Raw genomic sequence first — 6,000 nt, forward strand, 5'->3', positions numbered from 1 at the left:
TTAGGGGATCCTTTGGGACCTGTTGGGGGATCTGTTGGGGGATCCTTTGGGACCTGTTGGGGGATCTGTTGGGGGATCCTTTGGGGGACCTGTTGGGGGATCTGTTGATTTGGAGCTCGAGGCATTTGCCCAGAAGCAGGAATCACCCGGACGGCTCGCGCTTACTCTCCTTATCGTCGCATAGCAGGTGTCCAGTGACAAACAACTCCTGAGGACAAACACACACACACACACACACACACGTAGCACACACACACAACTAACACACACACACACACACACACACACACACACACATACCTAACACATGCACAAACACGTAGCACACACACACACACACACACGCACCAAACACACACACACACACACACCCGTGACAAATACATGGAGGAAAGACCATTTCTCAAACGCAAACACACACACATACACAGAAGGGGGGGGGAGCAGGACAGGACAGGACGGGGGGGGGGGGGAACGCTATGCAGAGCTGCTGTCCGCGTCGGTGCCCGTGTCACCAAGCGCGTCAGTCGCGCCATTCCTCGGGCCCGGGACAGGTGACGGTCCAAGGGGCCGGGAGTGGGCCAGAGCCCGCCACCCGACACCACAACCGAAAGCAGAGCGCGGCGCCGTCCGCCACCCACGTCACCCGCCCGTCCTGGGACACCGCAGCAATGTGCGGGAGAGCTTTTTTTACGCTACACTGCAGCGGAACCCGAGTCCGGACCGAGGGTCTGAGTGACAGCTGCGTGGGACCGGGAGCCCGGACCTGCCCGAGGAGGAGGTGGATGTATGTGTGTGTGTGTGCGTGTTTGTGTGTGTGCGTGTGCGTGCATGCGTGAGCGCATGTGTGCAAATGCGTGTGTGCGTGCACGCGTGCATATCGTTGCATGCATGTGTGTGTGTGTGTGCGTGCACGCGTGTGTGTGTGTGGGTGAATATGTGCGTGCATGTGGGTGTGTACGTGCCAGTCGGGGCAGCAACCCAGGAGAAGCAGTGAGGAACGTAACCGGCCGGACGGCCGTGTTTTGGTGTGGAGCCCAGAGGAAACTCCCCTCACACAAACCAACAAAGTTCTCCTGGCGTCTCTGTTCAGAGCGCCCGGCCAATCAACCGGAGACAGAACACAGCCTCTTTGTTGCCAGGAGCGCACATGCGAGAGGGACAAGGGGAACGAGAGAGAGAGAGAGAGAGGGAGGGAGGGAGCCAGGACTCCCTGTGCTGGCTGTTTTGACCGACCGATTGCCCTCCTAACTATGTATGTGCATTCAGGCCGGCCACTTTGAGGGCGCTGGGAGCTCACCTCGGGCCGCCAGGCCAGGATTACTGAAGGACACTGTCTAAGGGGACATGCCTCTGAGGCCCAAGGCACCATTGACCCTCCCTCCCCCTCCCTCCCTCTCCCTCCCCCCCTCTCCTTCTCTCTCTCCAAACCAGTGCCTTGAGCAAGCACACATGGAAAAAGGCTCTATCGCTTGTTCCCCACTTGTTTCCATCTGCACCCATAAGGCTTGACCTCCGATATCCCTCCCCCATGCTCTCCCTCTCTCTCTCTCTTTCTCTCTCTCTCTCTCTCGCTCTCACTCCCCCCCCCCCCTCTCTCTCTCTCTCTCTCTCTCTCTCTCTCTCTCTCTCTCTCTCTCTCTCTCTCTCTCTCTCTCCCTCTATACGTCTCAAATATCTCTCAAAATGTACAGCTTCTGCTGCTCACTCCATCCTCAACAACTTCACACACACACACACACACACACCCATACACAGATACACACACACAAGCCCACACACACTCACACACACTCTCACACACTCAGCATAATGTGCCCTAATGGAAGTGTTGTGGTGTAAATATTCATGAATGACTCGTGCTCTGTGCGGCTCCTGTGTTCCGACGCTACGGTGTGCTTGGTTCGGCGCAGGGGGTCGGTGTGTTTGTCGCTCTGTCTGTGCGTGGAGCCTTCGCTAAACGGTAGCATCTGAGTCACATCGTGCCCGTGCCTCCTCACGCTGTCTCGCTCGGGGTGTGATGGACAACACGTTAAGAGCAGGGAATCTAAATCAGAGCAGATCCATGTCAGGGGTCGCCCTCACGCCAAGACCTGCTCTCCTCGAAAGCTTTTAGTGTGAGTGCGTGGTATGGGCCCTGGCCCCCCGGTAACAACACGATCCGCAGCTGCCTGCAATACGATGTCTATGCATACACTGAGAGGGCAGTGGTCAACCTCGCGCCCCTGGCAGACACACAGTGGGCCTGCTGGCAACTAGAGGACGCGGCCACTGCGTCTCAGGCTCCAAGGTGTTGGAGCCCCGCTGTAGCCTGGCCTAATGGTATGCTGTTTGTGTTTGCTCACATGCATCATTATGTCCCTGAGTCAAACCCTGTCGTGGTTTTTGCTGCAACAAGTGGTCGGGAGAGAGAGAGAGAGAGAGAGAGAGAGAGAGAGAGAGAGAGAGAGAGAGAGAGAGAGAGAGAGAGACGCGCTCGTAAACAGGAGAGTAGTGCCAGGTGTTGATCGTCGGGGAGGGGTGCGGCGGGTGGGTGATTGCTGCGCCCGTCGCGCCACACAATTATTCACGGGGGGAGGCGAAATACGCCGCTCCGGAAGGAGCGATGAAAATGTCCAATCTGAGGCCGCAGAGTGATCTCTCACTGCTGGGATCCAAGATCCACAAGGCGAGCCCCGTGTCCTCCGCTGTGGTCTAATCATGATGAGGCTAAGCTTTGTCCATGTGTGTGTAAACCGTGCTGCTGTAGCTCGCTCCCCCGGCCGCAATCAATAAAAGATCTCCCCATCTGGGTTTCATTTGAGGTGACTATCACGGGGAGTGCAGACGATGTTCAGAGCGTTGTGTCGTTAGCTCGGTAGCTCGGTATCTGCCATGGAGGAAGGCCCGTGGCGGAAGGGCCCGGAGGAAGGGGCTCGTCTGAGTGCCTCACTGTGAGTCTTAGTCATGCCTCGGTTTTTCTCTCCCCACCGCCTCAGGCTGCCGACACAGCGTGGCTCTGTAGCTCTGTCGCTCGCGGGTCGGATTAGAGCCCGTTATGTAGACGATGCTAGACAAGGTGCCTTGACGTGAGCCAGTGCCTGAGTTTACCCCACTGAAGGCTAATCCCGAGCCCCCGCACCACTTAGATTCCTGCAGCGTCTCCCAGCCTGTAATCCATCAGGATTTCTCCTTCCTGTCTGAACGGGCTGGCCTCCGGTCCCAGATGTCGAGATGCCGGAGCAGACGGGAGATAGATTGAGGAAGAGGGACAGAGAAAGAGTGAAGAGGAGGAGGGGTGCTCAGGTGGCGGATGAAAAGGATAAGGGTGGGGGGGTGGGGAGGGGGGGGCAGGAGGGTAATCTCATTGACAGAAGCCGAGCACAATATGCTAGCAACGTGTGTGGAATCCACACATATGCGAACACACACACACACACACACACACACACACACACACACACACACACACACACACACACACACACACACACACACACACACACACACACACACACACACACACAAAAGGGATACAATGGAACGGTTTTATTTTGGCCTGTGTAGTGACACACATGTCCCCCACAGTGCGTTTGTGCCTGCGTGCGTACGTGCTTGTGCATGTGTGCGTGTATGTGTGTGTATGTGTGTGTCTGTGTGTGTGTGTGTGTGTGTGTGCATGTGTGCGTGTATGTGTGTGCGTGTATGTGTGTGTGTGTACGTGTGTGTGTGTGTGTGTGTCTGTGTGCATGTGTGCGTGTGTGTGTAGATGTGTGCGTGTACGTGTGTGTATACAGTTGTGCGGACGCCACAGAGACCAGGCTCTTACGTAAGCTCAGAATGGGTTCCTGTAAGACCCTCGGGAGCGTCACGGGTCAGGTGACCGCCCTTTGTTTATGTAGATGTGAGGTCTCCCTCCTGCGCCCCGCCCTGGAGGAACGACCTATGGGAAAATCTACCTCTGCTCTTGTGTGATGATGGGTGTCTGTCTGCGTGCGTCACACGGGCCACGCGCCAGCCTCCTTTGACTCACTGATGCTTTTATCGGTCACCGCTTCGCTGCGTGACTCAGAATGTGTTGTTTTGTTTGTTTGTCCGCCTTGTACTATGTTTTCGGTGATGTACATAGAGTATTTTATATTTTTACTGTGTGTTTATACTCATATCTGAATGTATTTTAATTGTCGTATTAAACAAATGTCACACCGCTGTCTCGGGTTTTTCGGCTTCTTCTGAGTTCAGAGTTCACCTAGCCTCTGCCCCCCCCCCACACACACACACACACACACACACACCTACAGGAACCACTTTTAAATTAAAAACAATACTTTACGTTGTGTTTTCCCCTTGGTCTCCAAGGTTCTATCAAACACTGGCACCATTGTTCCCCGAGCTGTCGTCGTGCTGGGACTGGGAGAAGGATAGTGTTCTCCCGGCGTGGCTCAGAGTCTCGCTGAGGGGGCTCTGCACTCAGAGGTGCAGACGGATCGACCGCGGGGCGCGGACACAGAGAGAGAGAGCTGGAGGACAGGATCCATCTGGGGAACAGCGGTTCGGTCGCGCCACCGCGGAACAAAGCCTCGGTTCCGGTCGGGAATGAGACCCACGTGGAGAGTTAGTCATTCTCAAGGCTGTAGAACCCGGGCTGTCAGTGGCGACGGCATGGGATTCGTTCAAATATCCGCAGGCAATAAAGCTGTGGTCCTCGTTTGGTTCGTGAGCAGCTAAACCAACACACACACACACGTTGCATACGGATAATAAAATACTCTGAAAATAAAGCGCTCAGTCTGTCTGAGAGGTCACCGTCTGTTGTTGTCTTCACACACTGATGCCTGTTCCCCCAGATGTTAAGTCTAATTAACCCTCCATATTTAATCAAGCTCATGTATTATCAATCTGTTTGCAATGGAGAGACCTTGCAGTCCACCAGGCCTGACTTGCAAATCCAAAGTAAAGCTACGTTGTAATTACACCACGTTACTATTGTATAACACGTCAAAGACTTCGTTATTGCCTCCTCATCACGTATATTTAACGACTTCCTTGATTCAAGCACGAGGATAGGGGCTGGCTGCACAGAACGTGGTATTAATGAAGGCACAAACAGGAAGGCATGGATTGCAGAGGAAGGAACAATATCTCTATGTTTAAGAGGGAATTTGCCAACGTCTCTCAACGTGATGGGTAATTGGTCTCCTGGGACGAAGGCCTGTGGATAAATAGTGTACATTGAATAACGCTTGCTTCCTCTGGTATGGCGACAGTTATCTCCAGATGCACCGAACAGCACTATTTTACAGAGCTGTCTTTTACACGAAAACCACAAGGTGGAGTTTCGTGATTTTATAATCGGTTTTTTTCATAACATAAATTCATAATAGTTTTTTTCATAATATAATTTCATAATAGTTTCATCGTCAATTTGGATTACATCTGCGTCACTTTTTTTTTTTAATGACATATTTTTATGGTCTTTTAGTGCTGTGGAGAGAGACGGGGGAGTGGGTGACGAATAGAGGGAGTGACATGCACCACACGGAGCCAGGTGGGGACCGAAACCGGGCCGCTTCAAGGCGTCGGCTGCCGGCGACCTGAAGCGCTCATTAGCGGGCTGAGCGACCGTGACGCCATCAGACAGCCTCGATCAAAACCACGACGAGAAACTGAACAATCACAGACCAAAATGAGTATCGGAGCGCCTAACTGCAGCATCTCTCACTGCTAATACCAGAAACCACTGCAGTGCCGCTGTGGGAATATCAAAATAAAGGTTCGATTTGATTTGAGTTTTTTTACTTGAGTAGCCTAGTAGTAAGCCTAGTGGTGCATAATCACGTATGGTATTACTGACTGCTACTTACAGGCTTTATCAGTAGCAATTGAACTTAAAATAAATGTTTAGTATAGTTACAACTTAAATTAATCAGTTTTAAACATTAAACATGTATTTACTGTTGAAGCCACACACTGCTTACACCACAGCTATGGCAGTGTGAGACGTGTTTATCCTTTGTCGTA

The sequence above is a fragment of the Gadus chalcogrammus genome, chromosome 2, assembly GCF_026213295.1.
Source record: "Gadus chalcogrammus isolate NIFS_2021 chromosome 2, NIFS_Gcha_1.0, whole genome shotgun sequence".
Taxonomy (NCBI): domain Eukaryota; kingdom Metazoa; phylum Chordata; class Actinopteri; order Gadiformes; family Gadidae; genus Gadus; species Gadus chalcogrammus.